This window comes from Salvia splendens, chromosome 9 (assembly GCF_004379255.2).
Source record: "Salvia splendens isolate huo1 chromosome 9, SspV2, whole genome shotgun sequence".
NCBI lineage: Eukaryota > Viridiplantae > Streptophyta > Magnoliopsida > Lamiales > Lamiaceae > Salvia > Salvia splendens.
The window spans coordinates 36,152,796-36,178,147 of NC_056040.1; the positions used below are offsets into that span (position 1 = coordinate 36,152,796).

At 33.4% G+C, this 25,352-nt stretch overlaps 1 long non-coding RNA gene across 2 annotated transcripts; it reads left to right on the forward strand.

The window, feature by feature from the left end:
- Nucleotides 1-3,245: 3,245 nt before the first annotated feature.
- On the forward strand, nt 3,246-5,340 carry LOC121747518. Of its 2 annotated transcripts, XR_006039213.1 has the most exons (4): nt 3,246-3,335; nt 3,402-3,461; nt 4,732-4,792; nt 5,300-5,340. It is a non-coding gene; the product is annotated as an uncharacterized LOC121747518 (long non-coding RNA). The 2 variants fall into 2 exon arrangements; XR_006039212.1 differs by lacking the exon at nt 3,246-3,335 and having other exon boundaries at nt 3,387-3,461.
- The last annotated feature ends 20,012 nt before the right edge of the window (nt 5,341-25,352 follow it).

Consider the following 25,352-nt stretch of genomic DNA (forward strand, 5'->3'; position numbering starts at 1 on the left):
TTCCAGTCTACATAATTTTGGCATTTGAGTTTATTTCTTTAAGGATCGCAGACAAGATACTGAATGACATAATGAAGATTTGGCAAATAAACTTATTATCACATACTTATGCTCAATACATAATCGCAAATAACAACAAAACAATTATGTATCTTGCAACTGTAAAATTAAAATTTTGTATCCTCCAGAGGAGGTCAATACGCATTAAAATCTTACATTTTTACTGGTCACAATCATCGACGAATAGTCCAGAGACCACAAGTGTGGCTGGCCGCCTAATGTTGCCTAAGCAAGACCACCGAATTTAACATTACAGAGTCTCATTTCTACAACACACTCCCATAACAATGCTCATGTGCTGCTAACAAGATCAAGCTATCTCATAAATTCTGTGTGAACTTCTGAATCTCGCAGTTTCTTAGGATTATTGTCCCCACAGAGCAGGTGGCGATAATATTGGAAACCACATTCTAGTTAATACTATTTATTTTTGAGAAATCTGCCCTCATGAACTCGCTATTTCTTAGGATTATTGTCCCCACAGAGCAGGTGACGATAATATTAGAAAAAGCATCATAAATTGCAGACCAATTGATGGACACCATATACAACGCACTTGTTGAAATTAATCAAAATACATACATTGCATAAATAGACACACTATACACATCCCTCGTCAAAATACAAACATTAATAATAAAAATAAACACATTAAACACGAAAAACAGACATCACAAAAATACATACATTGCATAAATACATAAACTATACCAAATATAAACAAACACTACACACATCCCCGATCCAAACACACATTATAAATAAATTACATACATTAAACACAAAATACACATAGACACACTTCCCACAAATAAACACACACTATACACATCTCCAGTAAAAAATACACACACTAATAATAAAATACATAGATTAAACACAAAATACACAATTCACACACAGACACACACCACAGCATACATTGAACACAATACACTTAATAAAAAATAAAAACATTGCGCAACACATATACACTATCCAAAAAAAATATATATGTATATATATATATATATATATATATATATATATATATACAACACACGCACCGCACACCCTATACACAAAAAGATACACATAGGGAAAATAAACTATACACAGTACATACATTGCACACAATACGAACTTTATTCAAAATGTACACCGTGTGCAGAGACTCAATATATAAAGAATACACACTATACATGCACCATACACACACTATACACGCACCATACACACACTAAATACAAAATGCACACACTTAACACATAGACACACTTCCTACAAAATACACAGAAACACACACTTACCACAAAATACACACAATGCACACTTTACACACAATACACACTATATAAAATACATACATTGTATAATACACATCTCCGGTCAAAATACACACATAAACAAAAAATACACACACATGCACACATTTCCCAAAAAATACACACAATGCACACCTTACACACAAAGTAGACATAATGCACACACTCCACACTACTTGCACACAGTGTAACACTATATAAAATACATAGATTGCATAAAAACACACTATTCAAAATATTAACAAACACAAAATGCACACTACTTACATTACACACAACATACACTATAATAAATACAAACACTATATAGAACATAAACACACACTATACACGCCTCCGGTCAAAATACATATTATATTTAAAATACACGCATTAATACTTTTAACACACAATAATACACTTACCACAAAATACACACAATGCACACATTACACACACAAAGTAGACTTTATAGACACACTCCACGCTACTTACATTACATAGAATATATATTATACAAAATACATACATTGTATAAAATACACACACTATACGGAATTTAAAAACATACACTATACACAAATAAATAGACAATACACAAACTTACCACAAAAAACACACATTGCATATATTGCACGTAATACACACGTTACTGAAAATATAAACACACACTATACACAAAGCACGCATAATACATGCACAAAATATATTCACTACACACAATACCCGTAACACACTATAATATTCATATACGAGAACTACATATGTAGCACTATAAACACACTATATAAAACATAAATGCACTAAAATCATAACACACAAAATACAAACTGTATTCAAAATACCCACTACACAAAATACACAATTTCCACACATACACACACATCCCAAACAATGCATACTTTATACACAAAGTACACACAATCCACATACTCCAAACTTCGTACATTGCAAAAATAGATATTAATCAAAATACATACATTGCATAAAATAGACACACTATACACATCCCTGGTCAAAATACAAACATTAATAATAAAATACACACATTAAATACGAAAAACACACATCACAAAAATACATACATTGCATAAATACATAAACTATACCAAATATAAATAAACACTATACACATCCCCGATCCAAACACACATTATAAATAAATTACATACATTAAACACAAAATACACATAGACACACTTCCCACACATAAACACACACTATACACATCTCCAGTCAAAAATACACACACTAATAATAAAATACATAGATTAAACACAAAATACACAATTCATACACAGACACACTCCACGGCATACATTGAACACAATACACTTAATAAAAAATATAAACATTGCGCTACACATATACACTATTGTAACGACCTTCTAAGACGATATTATTACAAACTATATTATTAGCTTGATTACCTTTATAAGTGACTTTTATGCGACTAAATCCGAGCTATGATAGATTGTCATTGTCTGTTTTTACGTTAGGCAAGTAAATAGAACACATAAAAATATTACACGTATATGAATATAATATATTTAAATAAATAAATAAATAAGGTCCCATAATCAAAATTTTAATGTCCGATACATCCAACAAAAGTCCAACAAAATTTAATACATTCTACGAAAGCGGGTACTACAACGCGGACGGTCACGAACTTGAACCGATTATACCTACACCAAATTAAATGAAAAAGTGAATAAATACTAAATTATTAATTTAATAAACAAATAAAATAAAAAAGAAAAAAAGTGTAGATTTTTTCAGACAGAGCATTAAATGCTGCATTTAATTAGAGATAGGAATGTCAGGCAACTTGCTTACACCGTCCCTCCCATCTCTTCCATAAATCTCTCTCCCTACTCCCTAAATTTCTCCCACATCTCAACCAAATCTTCATCCTCTATAATATTTGCTGCACCATTCGTTTCTCCTGTCTCTGCAGCAAAACAATTATTCTTTAATTTCCTACTCAAGGTAATCTTGCAAACTTCCTTTATGTTACACATTTTTTTATCAATTCATTCGATCTTCTTCCGGCAGAAATTGAGAACCAAATTCGAGAGAGGGAGCTCTCGATAATTCTCTCAAAATCCGTTGAAGGTATACTCCCTCCTAATTTCAAGTTTCAATCATCAATTTATGCATAATCATAGCATCAACGGAACTAATCGCACAACTCAAGCATTTAACACAATTGAACTTTCCCACGGCAAAATCGAAATGCGAAAAGAACGTAATTTGAGTGCAAGAACTTATCTTTTGGGATTGTTCGGGTTGGTTTCGAGGCTGTTCGGAGGTGAATCGGGGCTGTCCCGTTTGAAGTTGGGGGCTGCGACCATGTTTCGGGGCTGCATGAACACCGACGGAGCAGCGGCTACCGGCGGCGACAGCAGCAGCCTGGCCCGGCGTCTGACGGAGGCAGTGGCTGGACGACGGCAGCGGCGGATCGGCGGTAGAACCTCTTCACTGTGACGGCGACTCTGGCAAAACCGAGAAATCAGAAGCCGACAACTTCGGCGACTCTGGCCAAATCAAGTAAGAAGCCGACGGGAATTTGGAATTTTATTCAGTCGACCGAGAGAGAGAAAGCCCAGAGAGAAGAAGAGAGGGAGAGATGAGAGATAGGAGAGGAGAGGGGGAGCCGAGGGAGAGAAAGGAGGGGGAGAAGAAAGAGGTGATGGAGGGAACACGCCGACGGTGGAGCGACGGCGACGCCGGAGGGATGACTGGTCGTTGGCAGCGAGGTGTGAAGTTGGGTGAGGAGACGGAAATTCTGATTTTGGGGGAGGGTTTTCCCTATTTTGTGCAATTTAGGGGAAGAAGAGTGAATAGTGTTGATAGAGAGAGAAACCGACGGTGGAGGGAGTATATAATTTAATTAAAATTAGAATTTGGGGCTGCTCTTTTGTTGATTCATCTATTGGGCCTCTAATTTAATTTGAGTTGGGTAAATTTCTATTTTGGCCCAAAGATTATGGGGTAGTTTATGGACCTTACAGTTAGGCTAGAATAATTAATTGTTGGGTCAAGATTTATCATGGAGCAAGAAGAGCCGTTGGACCGGATGGAATTAATTTCTAAGGGATTTTTGGACTGAAGAATAAAATGGGTAAGAAAGATAAAATAATTAGTTGCAATCCGAATTGTTATAGTTTTGCGTAAAATTTGTAGTAGTGTATGGAATATCACTTTAGTCGGAGCTTGGAATAGCGAAAGAAGGAGTACTAAATGATAATATATGCTTTTTAGAAATTTTCTTAAGGATAAGTGGAAAATAAAAGACATTAATTAGGAGGCATGCATTCCTATTAAAGTTTAAGAATTTCTTGAAGTCTAATTAATATATTATATTATACTTTTTTTCCAAAAGGTTATCTTTGCATGTTAAAGTTGGAGAGAGAATTTCAAGTTAAGGAAATTAGACGAACAAGGTGAGCTTTCTTATACTATAATACAAATCGTATTTTATGAAAACACGAACACATGTTCGTGATTTTAATGATGTTGTCTTGCCACAAATGTTTTGTATATGATGCCTATCTGTTGGCTACGGCCTAGTGAATTATGAATGATGATATATGTGAATCGATTCGATTTTGAGTCCTGGTAGGGTGGTGTCCCTACTTGGAACCTCTGACCGTGGAAGGTGGCCACCTTCCCGGCACAAGGATACCTCTGACATGTTGGACAGGGAAGGTGACCGTATGAGAACACCATCTCAGCGGCACAATGTGATCAGATATGGCTAAAGTACAGGAAAAAGGGGCTGCAGCCCAATGTGAATATTTTTAGTAAGCCCGGGTCCTTTTCAATAACACCCCCGAGTGTTATTGTGATGATGGTTTGACAATATTTTCAAATGTATATGTGTAATTTTTGGCAATGTGTTCACTGAGTACTTTTTGTTCTCAGCCCTGTATATATTTCTAAATGTGCAGGTTGAGCAGCGAAGTGGTGGAGGAAGTGCTATTGACACAAGACATTTAATTCAGTCAGATTTTGACTCTCGGAGGTTCATGTCTTCATACATGGAACCGCGTTCATTTGCTTCCGTTGTGCATCTTAAAAGACTCAAGTCTATTTTGTTCAAAACTCTGATATTTTGAAATTTTTACAAACAATTACTCGAGTCTTCATGATCGAGTATCTTTCTTCTCTGTATCAGCACTTAATTAGTCATGTCTCGCCACCAATGTTTGATTTTATTTTCCCTTATTTCGTTCCCCGCTTCTTATACCCCCGCCCCTAGTCACGGTTCCCCGACTATGCTATCCTTAGCTAGTGCGGTCGTGACAACTATCCACATATATATATATATATATATATATATATATATATATATATATATATATATATATATATATATATATATATATATAGGATTGTATTCAAATCCTTTTTCCATATTTTCTCCTATTTCCTTCTTGATCTCAGCCCCACGATTTTGTCATCCGACGGTTAGATTGATGCCACGTGTCATTTAATAATGCAGATTTTCAGTTAAATAATGCACACCGACTAATAATGCATCATTATAGTGTAATAATGCAGATTTTCAGTTGAATAATACACACCGACTAATAATGCACCATTATAGTGTAATAATGCAGATCATCTGGACCGTTAATGAATGAGATCTAACGGTCCAGATTAAGAAGGAACTTAAATCTAAGGGGAGAAAAGGAGTTTAACACTACCATACATATATAATACACACACCGCACACCCTATACAAGCACACTATAAACAAAAAGATACACATAGGGAAAATAAACTATACACAGTACATACATTGCACACAATATGAACTGTATTCAAAATAAACACCGTGTGCAGAGACTCAATATATAAAGAATACACACTATACACGCACCATACACACACTATACACGCACCACCACACTAAATACAAAATGCACACACTTAACACATAGACACACTTCCCACAAAATACACAGAAACACACATTTACCACAAAATACACACAATGCACACTTTACACACAATATGTGCTATATAAAATACATACATTGTATAATACACATCTCCGGTCAAAATACACACATAAACAAAAAATACACACATGCACACATTTCCCAAAAAATACACACAATGCACACCTTACACACAAAGTAGACATAATGCACACACTCCACACTACTTGCACACAGTACACGCTATATAAAATACATAAATTGCATAAAAACACACTATTTAAAACATTAACAAACATTATACACATCCCCGTTCAAAATACGCAAAATGCACAAAATGCACACTACTTACATTACACACAACATACACTATACAAAATACACACACTATATAGAACATAAACACACACTATACACACCTCTGGTCAAAATACATATTATATATAAAATACACGCATTAATACTCTTAACACACAACAATACACTTACCACAAAATACACACACAAAGTAGACTTTATCGACACACTCCACGCTACTTACATTACATAGAATATATATTATACAAAATACATACATTGTATAAAATACACACACTATACAAAATTTAAAAACACACACTATACACAAATAAATAGAAAATACACAAACTTACCACTAAAAACACACATTGCTTATATTGCACGTAATACACACGTTACTGAAAATATAAACACACACTATACACAAAGCACGCATAATACATGCACAAAATATATTGACTACACACAACACCCGTAACACACTATAATATTCATATACGAGAACTACATATGTAGCACTATAAACACACTGTATAAAACATAAATGCACTAAAATCATACACACAAAATACAAACTGAATTCAAAATACACACTACACAAAATACACAATTTCCATACATACACACACATCCCAAACAATACATACTTTATACACAAAGTACACACAATCCACATACTCCAAACTTCGTACATTTCAAAAATAGAAATTAATCAAAATACATACATTGCGTAAAATAGACACACTATACACATCTCTGGTCAAAATACAAACATTAATAATAAAATACACACATTAAACATGAAAAACACACATCACAAAAATACATACATTGCATAAATATATAAACTATACCAAATATAAATAAACACTATACACATCCCCGATCCAAACACACATTATAAATAAATTACATACATTAAACACAAAATACACATAGACACACTTCCCACACATAAACACACACTATACACATCTCCAGTAAAAAATACACACACTAATAATAAAATACATGGATTAAACATAAAATACACAATTCACACATAGACACACTCCACGGCATACATTGAACACAATACACTTAATAAAAAATACAAACATTGCGCTACACATATTCACTATCCACAAATATACATATATATATATATATATATATATATATATATATATATATATGGTAGTGTTATTCTCCTTTTCCCCCCTTAGATTTAAGTTCCTTCTTAATTGGAACCGTTAGGTTTGATGGTTGGACGATCTGGATTAGAAGCCTACTTATGATTATGTATGTGCATTATTAGGGCCATTTCATGCATTATGTGGGCAAATTGGTAAATTTACATTATTACAACCGCCCAAAAAAGGCAGGTCCGAAATTCAAGCGTGATTTAGCCACGACCTTCCATATTCCCTGCTCATTTCTCACGCCAAATCGCTCTCCCCTCAATATATCAACGCAATTCGTCTCCTCCACTTCCAACCACTTTCAAAACCCTAGCCGCCGCGGACAGTCTCCACCGAACATCGTTCGTCGTCTGTTTCCCTGTCCAACATTCACCCACGTATTGTGCGAGCATTTTCGGAAGTCGACGAAGAGGTAGGGTTCGAAGAAGTTTAATTTATAGGTTCCATCCAACGTTTATCCCCAATTTTCGCCGCCTACCGCAACACCAGTCGGCGTTTCACAAATTTTACCCCCCAAAAAAGGATCTTTTCAAAATCTTACTTCTTTGTGGTTAGGGTTGTCTCGCTAATTGTTTTTGTAATTATTGTGTGGGTTACAAATGTATGTTGACCCATTTTATGGATGAAATCTCGTAGGGGTCTGATTTTTTTGTTCGTTTCCCAGATTAATAATGACGAAAACAGGACGTCCTTCAACTTCACAACAATCGCAATTTGAAGGTGAGCATTCTATTTCAGTAGCATGTCGAATTACCAGGTGATTGCAACTGTATATTCAATGGGTGAATGTAGTATTTGTATGTTCATTAATTGATTGAATCTGTACATTACGTAGCTGTATATATGCATTATATAATTTGTTTTATGCATCATGTGACTGCAGTTGTACATTGGTCAAAGAGTGAATGCAGTATTTGTATGTTCATTACTTGGTTGAATCTGTATATTACGTAGCTATATCTATGCATTATATATTCTGTTTTATGCATCATGTGACTGCTGGTAGTGCATTGGTGAAAGAGTGAATACAGAATTTGTATGTTCATTACTTGATTGAATCTGAACATTATGTTACTATTTTTGTGCATTATTTTTACTGGTTTTTGCATAATGTGACTGCTGTTGTACAAAGGTGAAAGAGTGAATACAATATTTGTAGGTTCATTACTTGATTGAATCTTTACATTAAGTTACTATTTCTATGCATTATATATCTTGTTTTTTTCATTATTTATGTAGTAGTTTACATTATTTGTCAAGTGTTTGGCATTATTTGAATGCTTGCTGAGTGATGTTGGTGAAATGTTGAATGCAATATACCTATGTGCATTATTTGACTGAATCTGTACATTATTTAGCTAGTAGTTTACATTATTTATCATTTATTAGGCATTATGGGACTGCTTGTGTACATAAGTGAATGGTGAAAGTCATATTCTTTTGCGCATTATTTGATTGCTTCTGTACACTAGTTATCAAGTATTATAGATTATTTATCAAGTATAAGGCATTATGTGACTGTTGTGTACATGAGTGAATCGGTGAAAACCAGAACTCCCGAATCTGCTTGTATAATATTCCTAAGTGCATTATTTGATTGAATCTGTACATTATTAAACTAGTAATATACATTATGTATCGAATATTATGCATTATTTGACTGCTGTGTACATAGGTGAATGGGTGAAAGTCATATTTCTTTGTGCATTATTCCATTGCTTCTGTACACTATTTATCAAGTATTATACATTATTTACCAAGTATTATGCATTAATTGACTGCTTGTGTAAATGGGTGAATGATGCATTATTTAATGAAAATGTGACACAATATTGATAGCTTCCCATTTAAATAATGTTATGACGTTGTATGTTGGACAACAGCGAAGCAACTGAGATTCAGGAACAATGAAGTGAAAAAAATCCCAGATAAATACTGAGAAAGCAGATGGATGAAGACGAATCTGTACATTATTAAACTAGTAGTATACATTATGTATCAAACATTATGCATTATTTGACCACTGTGTACATAGGTGAATGGGTGAAAGTCATATTTCTTTGTGCATTATTTCATTGCTTTTGTACACTATTTATCAAATATTATACATTATTTACCAAGTATTATGCATTAATTGACTGCTTGTATACAGGGATACAATCACCACTGTATAAAATCACCAAAAAAACATCTCATCCAACATTTACATTATATATCATAAATGGTCCATTACAGAAACTAAAAAAACCATTATAGAGTAATATATGTACATTATGGGTATCACTAAAAACTACTTCCCTACCCGAGATGATATATAAACCCTAGATGAATGAATGAAACACGTGGACTTTGGCGTCGGTTTTGTAACTTAATACAAACTACACCCTAGCCCCAAGGACTGCTTAACCCTTGGGGAATACATGAAACGTGCTCAGCAAACATTTACATTACAGATCATAAATCGTGCAGTACTGAAAATAAAAAAGCCATTACAGAATAATATATGTACATTATGTGTATCGGTAAAAACTACTCCCTAGCCGAGATGATATCTGAACCGTAGATGAATGAGTGAAACTCGTGCATTCAATCGGTCATCCTCGTTCGACTTTGTCTTGCCTTCCCAATTGCATACAACATAATACGAGGTTGTATCGTCATCAATCTCTAGGGATTGGAATTTCTGACCGATGACAGGCTTCAACTCAGGAGAACAATCAGATACAACCACAACTGTACAAAAACAAAAATAAAAATGGCTCAGCAAACATATACATTACAGCTCATGTCTCGACCATTACTGAACCGAAAACAACCATTATTTAGTATAACATGTACATTATGTACATCAGTCAAAACTACTCCCTAGCTGCGATGATATCTAAACCCTCGTTTAATAACTGAAACTCATGGACTTTGGTAATGATTTTGTCAATTAGTACATACTACACCCTAAACCTAAGGATTGTTAAACCCTGTCGGAAAACAAGAAACGTGCGCCGAACAATCAAACACGACAAAACTTAAATTAAACTGGTCAGTGAAAATGAACATTATAGATCACAAATCGCGCATTACAGAACCTAAAACGACCATTATATAATATAATATGTACATTATGTGTATTAGTTAAAAACTACTACCTAGCGGATATTATTTATAAACCCTAAATGAATGACTGATATTCGTGTACTTTGGCGACGATTTACTTAACTTAGTACATACTACACCCTACCCCCAAGGATTTTTAAACCATTGGGGAAAAGACGAAACGTGCGTCTATCTATCATACACGACCAAATGTAAATAAAACTGGTCAGAAAAAATGTACATTACAGATAACAAATCATGCATTATAGATCCTAAAACAACCATTACATAATATAATACATACATTACGTGTGTCATACTCGCGGTCCTTCGTACAGATTGTGTTTCACCCAATATACTACAACCCTAGCCCCCGAAAATAGGCAACCCTAGGGGAATGAAGAAAACCTAAACCCCACCATATCAAAACCTGGAAATCATGTTTCCATATAAACATAGTGAGATACAACGACCGGCTCATTAAACCTAATCATTGCCGTTTACATATCATGCATTATATAGGCAATAACATCAATTACATATTCATATTTGGTGCATTATTTGAAGCGATTTAAACTACTAACCTAGCCACGATGAAAACTAAGACCTAAAGGAATGCATCATAGTCGCGGTCCTTCGTAGAGTTTGTGTTTCACACAATATACTACAACCCTAGCCCCCAGAATTGGGGCAACCCTAGGGGAATGAAGAAAACCTAAACCCCACCTTATCAAAACATGGAAATCATGTTTCAAAATAAACATAGTGAGACACGACGACACAAAACACGAATTTCCTGCTCTACAACGAACGAATACTGTAACTGATGTGGATTGAATTTAACATCTCCGATACGTAAACTAGAACGGAAAGAGAAAATTACCTTCTTCCATTATCGAGAGAACGATGACTGCCATAACGCCGATAGCAAACATTTATAATACTGAGCATGTGTCGACCAAAGCAACGCCGGTAACGGACGAGCGAAAGCGTGAAGAGAAGGAGTAGGGAGAGAGAGAATTCTGGAGCGTGAGATTGGAAAAAAAATCGAAAAGATTTTTGAGGGAGTAAATCATGGAAATTTCCTTAACAACCATATTGTTGATTCTCTCTATTGCCCTTTACGGTTTTAATATGGATTAAATTTAATGATTTCAGCAAATAAGTTAGGCCATAGGATTTGAGTAAATAAACGCATGAGATTTAGAAGGAGAAATGAGAAATTATGAGAAAAGTAAATGAATACATCCCTAAATATATATATATATATATATATATATACATATATACAATACACACACCGCACACCCTATACAAGCACACTATAAAAAAAGATACACATAGGGAAAATAAACTATACACAGTACATACATTGCACACAATACGAACTACATTCAAAATATACACCGTGTGCAGAGACTCAATATATAAAGGATACACACTATACACGCACCATACACACACTATACACGCACCACCACACTAAATAAAAAATGCACACACTTAACACATAGACACACTGTAACACCCCGACTTTTTCTACCCTTTTTATTTGTTCTCGTAGTGACATCGTTTGTGCATCTGAAATTTTTTTCGACCTTGTTTCTTTTGTCAAGAGAAGAATTTTACTTTTTGAGCCAAACAATTATTCTTTCCTAGCCCAATTTGAAACCCAATTGTTATGAGTCCAAGATACATTTTATTTCTTTCTTTTGAGCCCAATTTCAGAGAAGCCCGATCAAGATTTTAAAAGCATGAGATTTTCTTCCACTCAAATCTAATACAAAGAAATCTGCCACGATCTGCATCGCTTAAAAATAGGAACAAATCTCCTTATCAAATCCCAAAATACAAGCTGTGATATTTATATGCACAATTCACGCCTCCCACGGTTTGCAAATTGAAAGATATCAGAGAAGAGAAAGAGAGTGTAGAGGTATCAAGAGAGAGAGAGAGCGGTGGATAGACGATGAGCCAGTGGTGGCTATGGGCAAATCAATGGGGTTGGACGGCGATGACTCCTACTCCGATCAATAGCCTCGCAACCAACGAACAGCAGCAGCGCGCTGACGAAACTCCGTGGAGGCAGCGGCGGCGGCGCAGCGAGGGGTTGGTGGATCAAAGAGAGAGGGCTCGAGGTGGAGCGCGATACAATGGATGACGAAGACGGAGAGAGTTTGAATGAGGGTTCAGGCGGCCGAGTTCCGACAAGGACAACGGTGGCAGCAGCCCGTTTGAAGGAGCTGCTCGACAGCGAGCTCACCGTCGTTGGACTGTAGTGACAGCGGAGTTCGCAAGTTGGCGACATCAGTGGTAGAGAGGGCGAGGAGCAGGGGCTGACCGCGACGACGGCTTCAGTCTTACATCACGACCGAGCAGCAGCGACGACGTGACCTCGGCTCTGGGCTGGATCGCGCACAACCACGGTGAGGAAAGCAGCCATAAGTCTCCGAGAATGAATCGTGGAAGAGGAAAAATAAAAGAAAGATGGGAGAGATGAGAAGGAATGGTGTGATCTGGCGTGTGAGAAGAAATTGAAGATAGAAGGGTGATTTTGACCGTGTGTCTTGGAGAAGAAAGAATTTTGGAATTCTATTCATTTTTTTTGTTGGTTGTTGGGCCATTAAGTTTTGATCCAAGCAATATGGGTAAATAGTAGTTTGGGCCGGAGTTATGTTTAAAGAGATTGAGTTAATGATTTAATTAGGAGACTTATTGGCTTGTTTATTTGAGTTGGAGTGGAATTTGAATACGAGAATGATGAGAGCTCAGACGGAGTCAATAGAAGGATGAATACGATGTGCTAAAGTCATCGAAAATTTAAAATTTCCTAAAAGGGTAAGATTTATACATGCATAGACTGTTGAAATTAAATTATATTCTTAAAGCCTAATTTTTGCATATTATGTACTTTTAAAAAGGTTGATTTTTGCATGCTATTTGAGATCGGAATGGAAAGAAGAGTTGTGGATTTTAGGCGAACGAGGTTGGCTTTCGAACTAAAGTGTTTTCAAGAGCTTTCGTTTTAATATATCGGTTTGAGCATCATGTTATGTGCGATTGATTTATTATATTTATTCTAATGATGAGGCGAGATATGTGATCAAAGTGAAAGTGTTGTTGCGCATGTTATGTGGTGCTACGTGTTGATTTATTGAGTGATATTATAAATTGCTTGGCTTTGTTGATATGATGTGAATTGATGCTCGACCTTGATAGAAAAGTGATTTGTGTTTCAAATACGTTTTTGAGGAAAATAAAGTTTGCAAAGGGAATATCATGCCATGTTTTTGTTTTGAGAAATGCCTATCTGTTTGTTTAGCAAGGGAGTTGTCCCTAGTAGACCTATTGAAATCGAATTCGGGTCTGACTAGGGAGTGAGTCCTTACTCAGGCTAGTGTACACCAATGAGGACCGTGAGCCGTCTTTTGGGTCGGCCGGTCTAGTGATTGAGTTTGCGGCCACATTCTCATTTCACATTATGATGTTGATGTTGAGGAGATAAATGCTGATTTTGATGATTGCTTAGTGGAGAGTGAGTCCCTACTATGAGTTTAATCGAATTCGGGTCCTAGCAAGGGTGCGTCCCTACTCGAACTAGTGTACACGATGAGGACCGTGAGTCATCGAACGGGTTGGCCGATTTTTGTGCTTGTGGAAAGTGGCCCCCTTACACGGCACCCTAAAGAACAGATATGACAGATTCTTAAATAAATCAAGGAGAAATAGTTGTGATTTAAAATGATGAGGAAAAAGGATTTGAGGATGAGTTGAAAGTTTGTGATTGAGATATTTTTAGTGTCTCGACCCTTTTCAAGTTAAAATCCCGAGGTCACTCAATGGTGGCATGATATAACTGTTTTTATAAAATTATTTTGACATTTGTCCACTAAGTGCATCAAGTACTCAGCCCTGCATTTCTTTTTAAAAATGTGCAGGTTGGGCGTGACGGGCACGGTGGGTGTTGAGCATGAAAGTGAAGAGTAAAAATTTTCTGAATATATTATGTCTTCATACATAATAGTATTCTACTCTCGAACGCTTCCGCTGAATATTGTTTCTTTTGCCAAGTATTGTTGAGATAATATTTGTTTCGAGTTGTTGATTGTTGAGATACTCTGATTTTATTCGAGCTACTCCCATTTGTTTCAAGCTATGGTCGAGTTGTGTTGTTTTTCCCTTTCTTCCCCGCTTCTTTAATCCTCCCTAGTCGCGATCAACCATGTTTTCTATCCATAGAAAATGCAGGCGTGACACACACTTCCCACAAAATACACAGAAACACACACTTACCACAAAATACATACAATGCACAATTTACACACAATATGTGCTATATAAAATACATACATTATATAATACACATCTCCGGTCAAAATACACACATAAACAAAAAATACACACGTGCACACATTTCCCAAAAAATATGCACAATGCACACCTTACACACAAAGTAGACATAATGCACACTCCACACTACTTGCACACAGTACACGCTATATAAAATACATAACTTGCATAAAATCACACTATTCAAAATATTAACAAACACTATACACATGCCCGATCAAAATACGCAAAATGCACACTACTTACATTACACACAACATACACTATACAAAATACACACTATATAGAACATAAACACACACTATACACACCTCCGGTCAAAATACATATTATATATAAAATACACGCATTAATACTCTTAATACACAATAATACACTTACCACAAAATACACACAATGCACACATTACACACACAAAGTAGACTTTATCGACACACTCCACGCTACTTACATTACATAGAATATATATTATACAAAATACATGCATTGTATAAAATACACACACTATACAGAATTTAAAAAAACGCACTATACACAAATAAATAGAAAATACACAAACTTACCACCAAAAAAACACATTGCATATATTCCACATAATACACACGTTACTGAAAATATAAACACACACTATATACAAAGCACGCATAGTACATGCACAAAATATATTCACTACACACAATACCCGTAACACACTATACTATTCATATACCAAACTACATATGTAGCACTATAAGCACACCATATAAAACATAAATGCACTAAAATCATACAAACAAAATACAAACTGTATTGAAAATACACACTACACAAAATACATAATTTTCACACATACACACACATCCCAAACAATGCATACTTTATACACAAAGTACACACAATCCTCATACTCCAAACTTCGTACATTGCAAAAATACAAATTAATCAAAATACATACATTGCATAAAATAGACACACTATACACATCTCTTGTCAAAATACAAACATTAATAAAAAATACACACATTAAACATAAAAAACACACATCACAAAAATGCATACATTGCCTAAATACAGAAACTATACCAAATATAAATAAACACTATACACATCCCAGATCCAAACACACATTATAAATAAATTACATACATTAAACACAAAATACACATACACACACTTCCCACACATAAACACACACTATACACATCTCCAGTAAAAAATACACACACTAATAATAAAATACCTAGATTAAACACAAAATACACATAAACACATAAACACACTCCACGGCATATATTGAACACAATACACTTAATAAAAAATACACACATTTGCGCTACACATTTACACTATCCACAAATATATACAATACACATACCGCACACCCTATACAAGCACACTATACACAAAAAGATACACATAGGGAAAATAAACTATACACAGTACATACATTGCACACAATACGAACTGTATTCAAAATATACACCGTGTGCAGAGACTCAATATATAAAGAATACACACTGTACATGCACCATACACACTCTATACATGCACCACCACACTAAATACAAAATGCACTCACTGCCCACAAAATACACACAATACACACTATATAAAATACATAGATTAAACACAAAATACACAATTCATACACAGACACACTCCACGGCATACATTGAACACAATACACTTAATAAAAAATACACACATTTGCACTACACATATACACTATCCACAAATATATACAATACACACACCGCACACCCTAAACAAGCACACTATACACAAAAATATACACATAGGGAAAATAAACTATACACAGTACATACATTGCACACAATACGATCTGTGCAGAGACTCAATATATAAAGAATACACACTATACACGCACCATACACACACTGCCCACAAAATACGCACAATGAACACTTTATGCACAATACACACTATATAAAATACATACATTGTATGATACACATCTCCAGTCAAAATACACTTATAAACAAAAAATACAGACACATGCACACATTTCCCAAAAAATACACACAATGCACACCTTACACACAAAGTAGACATAATGCACACACTCAACACTACTTGCACCCAGTACATGCTATATAAAATACATAAATGTCATAAAATCACACTATTCAAAATATTAACAAACACTATACACATCCCTGATCAAAATACACAAAATGCACACTACTTACTTTACACACAACATACACTATACAAAATACACACTATATAGAACATAAACACACACTATACACACCTCCGGTCAAAATACATATTATATATAAAATACACGCATTAATACTCTTAATACACAATAATACACTTACCACAAAATACACACAATGCACACATTACACACACAAAGTAGACTTTATCGACACACTCCACGCTACTTACATTACATAGAATATATATTATACAAAATACATACATTGTATAAAATACACACACTATACAGAATTTAAAAACACACACTATACACAAATAAATAGAAAACACACAAACTTACCACAAAAAAAAACACATTGCATATATTCCACATAATACACACGTTACTGAAAATATAAACACACACTATATACAAAGCACGCATAGTACATGCACAAAATATATTCACTACACACAATACCTGTAACACACTATACTATTCATATACGAGAACTACATATGTAGCAATATAAGCACACCATATAAAACATAAATGCACTAAAATCATACATACACAAAGTGTGTACATATTACACAGAATGCACACATTACACACACAAAGTAGACTTTATCGACACCCTCCACGCTACTTACATTACATAGAATATATATTATACAAAATACATACATTGTATAAAATACACACACTATACAGAATTTAAAAACACACACTATACACAAATAAATAGAAAATACACAAACTTACCACAAAAAAAACACATTGCATATATTCCACATAATACACACGTTACTGAAAATATAAACACACACTATATACAAAGCACGCATAGTACATGCACAAAATATATTCACTACACACAATACCCGTAACACACTATACTATTCATATACGAGAACTACATATGTAGCACTATAAGCACACCATATAAAACATAAATGCACTAAAATTATACAAAATACATACATTGTATAAAATACACACACTATACACAAATAAATAGAAAATACACAAACTTACCACAAAAAACACATATTGCATATATTGCACATAATACATACGTTACTGAAAATATAAACACACACTAAACATATATTTACTACACACAATACCCGTAACACACTATAATATTTATATAAGAGAACTACATATGTAGCACTATAAACACACTATATAAAACATAAATGCACTAAAATCATACACACAAAATACAAATTGTATTGAAAATACACACTACACAAAATACACAATTTCCACACGTACACACACATCCCAAACAATGCATACTTTATACACAAAGTACAAACAATCCACATACTCCAAACTTCGTACATTGCAAAAATATAAATTAATCAAAATACATACATTGCATAAAATAGACACAATATACACATCCCTGCTCAAAATACAAACATTAATAATAAAATACCCACATTAAACACGAAAAAACACACATCACAAAAATACATACATTGCATAAATACATAAACTATACCAAATATAAATAAACACTATACACATCCCCGATCCAAACACACATTATAAATAAATTACATACATTAACCACAAAATACACATAGACACTTCCCACACATAAACACACACTATACACATCTCCAGTCTAAAATACATACACTAATAATAAAATACATAGATTAAACACAAAATACACAATTCATACACAGACACACTCCACGACATACATTGAACACAATACATTTAATAAAAAATACACACATTTGCGCTACACATATACACTATCCACAAATATATACAATACACACACCGCACACCCTATACAAGCACACTATACACAAAAAGATACATATAGGGAAAATAAACTATACACAGTACATACATTAAACACAATACGAACTGTGCAGAGACTCAATATATAAAGAATTCACACTATACACGCACCATACACACACTGCCCACAAAATACACACAATGCACACTTTACGCACAATACACACTATATAAAATACATACGTTGTATGATACACATCTCCAGCCAAAATACACTTATAAACAAAAAATACACACACATGCACACATTTCCCAAAAAATACATACAATGCACACCTTACACACAAAGTAGACATAATGCACACACTCCACACTACTTGCACCCAGTACACGCTATATAAAATACATAAATGTCATAAAATCACACTATTCAAAATATTAACAAACACTATACACATCCCCGATCAAAATACGCAAAATGCACACTACTTACATTACACACAACATACACTATACAAAATACACACTATATAGAACATAAACACACACTATACACACCTCCGGTCAAAATACATATTATATATAAAATACACGCATTAATACTCTTAATACACAATAATACACTTACCACAAAATACACACAATGCACACATTACACACACAAAGTAGACTTTATCGACACACTCCACGCTACTTACATTACATAGAATATATATTAACAAAATACCTACATTGTATAAAATACACACACTATACAGAATTTAAAAACACACACTATACACAAATAAATAGAAAATACACAAACTTACCACAAAAAAAAAACACATTGCATATATTCCACATAATACACACGTTATTGAAAATATTAACACACACTATATACAAAGCACGCATAGTACATGCACAAAATATATTCACTACACACAATACCTGTAACACACTATACTATTCATATACAAGAACTACATATGTAGCACTATAAGCACACCATATAAAACATAAATGCACTAAAATCATACAGACACAAAGTGTGTACACATTACACACAATGCACACATTACACACACAAAGTAGACTTTATCGACACCCTCCACGCTACTTACATTACATAGAATATATATTATAGAAAATACATACATTGTATAAAATACACACACTATACAGAATTTAAAAACACACACTATACACAAATAAATAGAAAATACACAAACTTACCACAAAAAAAACACATTGCATATATTCCACATAATACACACGTTACTGAAAATATAAACACACACTATATACAAAGCACGCATAGTACATGCACAAAATATATTCACTACACACAATACCCGTAACACACTATACTATTCATATACGAGAACTACATATGTAGCACTATAAGCACACCATATAAAACATAAATGCACTAAAATTATACAAAATACTTACATTGTATAAAATACACACACTATACACAAATAAATAGAAAATACACAAACTTACCACAAAAAACACATATTGCATATATTGCACATAATACATACGTTACTGAAAATATAAACACACACTAAACATATATTCACTACACACAATACCCGTAACACACTATAATATTTATATAAGAGAACTACATATAAAACATAAATGCACTAAAATCATACACACAAAATACAAATTGTATTGAAAATACACACTACACAAAATACACAATTTCCACACGTACACACACATCCCAAACAATGCATACTTTATACACAAAGTACAAACAATCCACATACTCCAAACTTCGTACATTGCAAAAATATAAATTAATCAAAATACATACATTGCATAAAATAGACACAATATACACATCCCTGCTCAAAATACAAACATTAATAATAAAATACCCACATTAAACACGAAAAAACACACATCACAAAAATACATACATTGCATAAATACATAAACTATACCAAATATAAATAAACACTATACACATCCCCGATCCAAACACACATTATAAATAAATTACATACATTAACCACAAAATACACATAGACACTTCCCACACATAAACACACACTATACACATCTCCAGTCTAAAATACATACACTAATAATAAAATACATAGATTAAACACAAAATACACAATTCATACACAGACACACTCCACGGCATACATTGAACACAATACATTTAATAAAAAATACACACATTTGCGCTACACATATACACTATCCACAAATATATACAATACACACACCGCACACCCTATACAAGCACACTATACACAAAAAGATACATATAGGGAAAATAAACTATACACATTACATACATTAAACACAATACGAACTGTGCAGAGACTCAATATATAAAGAATACACACTATACACGCACCATACACACACTGCCCACAAAATACACACAATGCACACTTTACGCACAATACACACTATATAAAATACATACATTGTATGAAACACATCTCCAGCCAAAATACACTTATAAACAAAAAATACACACACATGCACACATTTCCCAAAAAATACATACAATGCACACATCCCAAACAATGCATACTTTATACACAAAGGACACACAATCCACATACTCCAAACTTCGTACATTGCAAAAATACAAATTAATCAAAATACATACATTGCATAAAATAGACACACTATACACATCCCTGGTCAAAATACAAACATTAATAATAAAATACACACATTAAACACGTAAAACACACATCACAAAAATACATACATTGCATAAATACATAAACTATATCAAATATAAATACACACTATACACATCCCCGATCCAAACACACATTATAAATAAATTACATACATTAAACCCAAAATACACATAGACACTTCCCACACATAAACACACATTATACACATCTCCAGTAAAAAATACACACACTAATAATAAAATACATAGATTAAACACAAAATAGACAATTCATACACAGACACACTCCACGGCATACATTGAACACAATACACTTAATAAAAAATACACACATTTGCGCTACACATATACACTATCCACAAATATATACAATACACACACCGCACACCCTAAACCAACACACTATACACAAAAAGATACACATAGGGAAAATAAACTATACACAGTACATACATTAAACACAATACGAACTGTGCAGAGACTCAATATATAAAGAATACACACTATACACGCACCATACACACACTGCCCACAAAATACACACAATGCACACTTTACGCACAATACACACTATATAAAATACATACATTGTATGATACACATCTCCAGCCAAAATACACTTATAAACAAAAAATACACACACATGCACACATTTCCCAAAAAATACATACAATGCACACCTTACACACAAAGTAGACATAATGCACACACTCCACACTACTTGCACCCAGTACACGCTATATAAAATACATAAATGTCATAAAATCACACTATTCAAAATATTAACAAACACTATACACATCCCCGATCAAAATACGCAAAATGCACACTACTTACATTACACACAACATACACTATACAAAATACACACTATATAGAACATAAACACACACTATACACACCTCCGGTCAAAATACATATTATATATAAAATACACGCATTAATACTCTTAATACACAATAATACACTTACCACAAAATACACACAATGCACACATTACACACACAAAGTAGACTTTATCGACACACTCCACGCTACTTACATTACATAGAATATATATTAAACAAAATACATACATTGTATAAAATACACACACTATACAGAATTTAAAAACACACACTATACACAAATAAATAGAAAATACACAAACTTACCACAAAAAAAAACACATTGCATATATTCCACATAATACACACGTTACTGAAAATATTAACACACACTATATACAAAGCACGCATAGTACATGCACAAAATATATTCACTACACACAATACCTGTAACACACTATACTATTCATATACAAGAACTACATATGTAGCACTATAAGCACACCATATAAAACATAAATGCACTAAAATCATACAGACACAAAGTGTGTACACATTACACACAATGCACACATTACACACACAAAGTAGACTTTATCGACACCCTCCACGCTACTTACATTACATAGAATATATATTATAGAAAATACATACATTGTATAAAATACACACACTATACAGAATTTAAAAACACACACTATACACAAATAAATAGAAAATACACAAACTTACCACAAAAAAAAACACATTGCATATATTCCACATAATACACACGTTACTGAAAATATAAACACACACTATATACAAAGCACGCATAGTACATGCACAAAATATATTCACTACACACAATACCCGTAACACACTATACTATTCATATACGAGAACTACATATGTAGCACTATAAGCACACCATATAAAACATAAATGCACTAAAATTATACAAAATACTTACATTGTATAAAATACACACACTATACACAAATAAATAGAAAATACACAAACTTACCACAAAAAACACATATTGCATATATTGCACATAATACATACGTTACTGAAAATATAAACACACACTAAACATATATTCACTACACACAATACCCGTAACACACTATAATATTTATATAAGAGAACTACATATGTAGCACTATAAACACACTATATAAAACATAAATGCACTAAAATCATACACACAAAATACAAATTGTATTGAAAATACACACTACACAAAATACACAATTTCCACACGTACACACACATCCCAAACAATGCATACTTTATACACAAAGTACAAACAATCCACATACTCCAAACTTCGTACATTGCAAAAATATAAATTAATCAAAATACATACATTGCATAAAATAGACACAATATACACATCCCTGCTCAAAATACAAACATTAATAATAAAATACCCACATTAAACACGAAAAACACACATCACAAAAATACATACATTTCATAAATACATAAACTATACCAAATATAAATAAACACTATACACATCCCCGATCCAAACACACATTATAAATAAATTACATACATTAACCACAAAATACACATAGACACTTCCCACACATAAACACACACTATACACATCTCCAGTCTAAAATACATACACTAATAATAAAATACATAGATTAAACACAAAATACACAATTCATACACAGACACACTCCACGGCATACATTGAACACAATACATTTAATAAAAAATACACACATTTGCGCTACACATATACACTATCCACAAATATATACAATACACACACCGCACACCCTATACAAGCACACTATACACAAAAAGATACATATAGGGAAAATAAACTATACACAGTACATACATTAAACACAATACGAACTGTGCAGAGACTCAATATATAAAGAATACACACTATACACGCACCATACACACACTGCCCACAAAATACACACAATGCACACTTTACGCACAATACACACTATATAAAATACATACATTGTATGATACACATCTCCAGCCAAAATACACTTATAAACAAAAAATACACACACATGCACACATTTCCCAAAAAATACATACAATGCACACCTTACACACAAAATAGACATAATGCACACACTCCACACTACTTGCACCCAGTACACGCTATATAAAATACATAAATGTCATAAAATCACACTATTCAAAATATTAACAAACACTATACACATCCCCGATCAAAATACGCAAAATGCACACTACTTACATTACACACAACATACACTATACAAAATACACACTATATAGAACATAAACACACACTATACACACCTCCGGTCAAAATACATATTATATATAAAATACACGCATTAATACTATTAATACACAATAATACACTTACCACAAAATACACACAATGCACACATTACACACACAAAGTAGACTTTATCGACACACTCCACGCTACTTACATTACATAGAATATATATTAAACAAAATACATACATTGTATAAAATACACACAATCCACATACTCCAAACTTCATACATTGCAAAAATACAATTTAATCAAAATACATACATTGCATAAAATAGACACACTATACACATCCCTGCTCAAAATACAAACATTAATAATAAAATACCCACATTAAACACGAAAAACACACATCACAAAAATACATACATTGCATAAATACATAAACTATACCAAATATAAATAAACACTATACACATCCCCAATCCAAACACACATTATAAATAAATTACA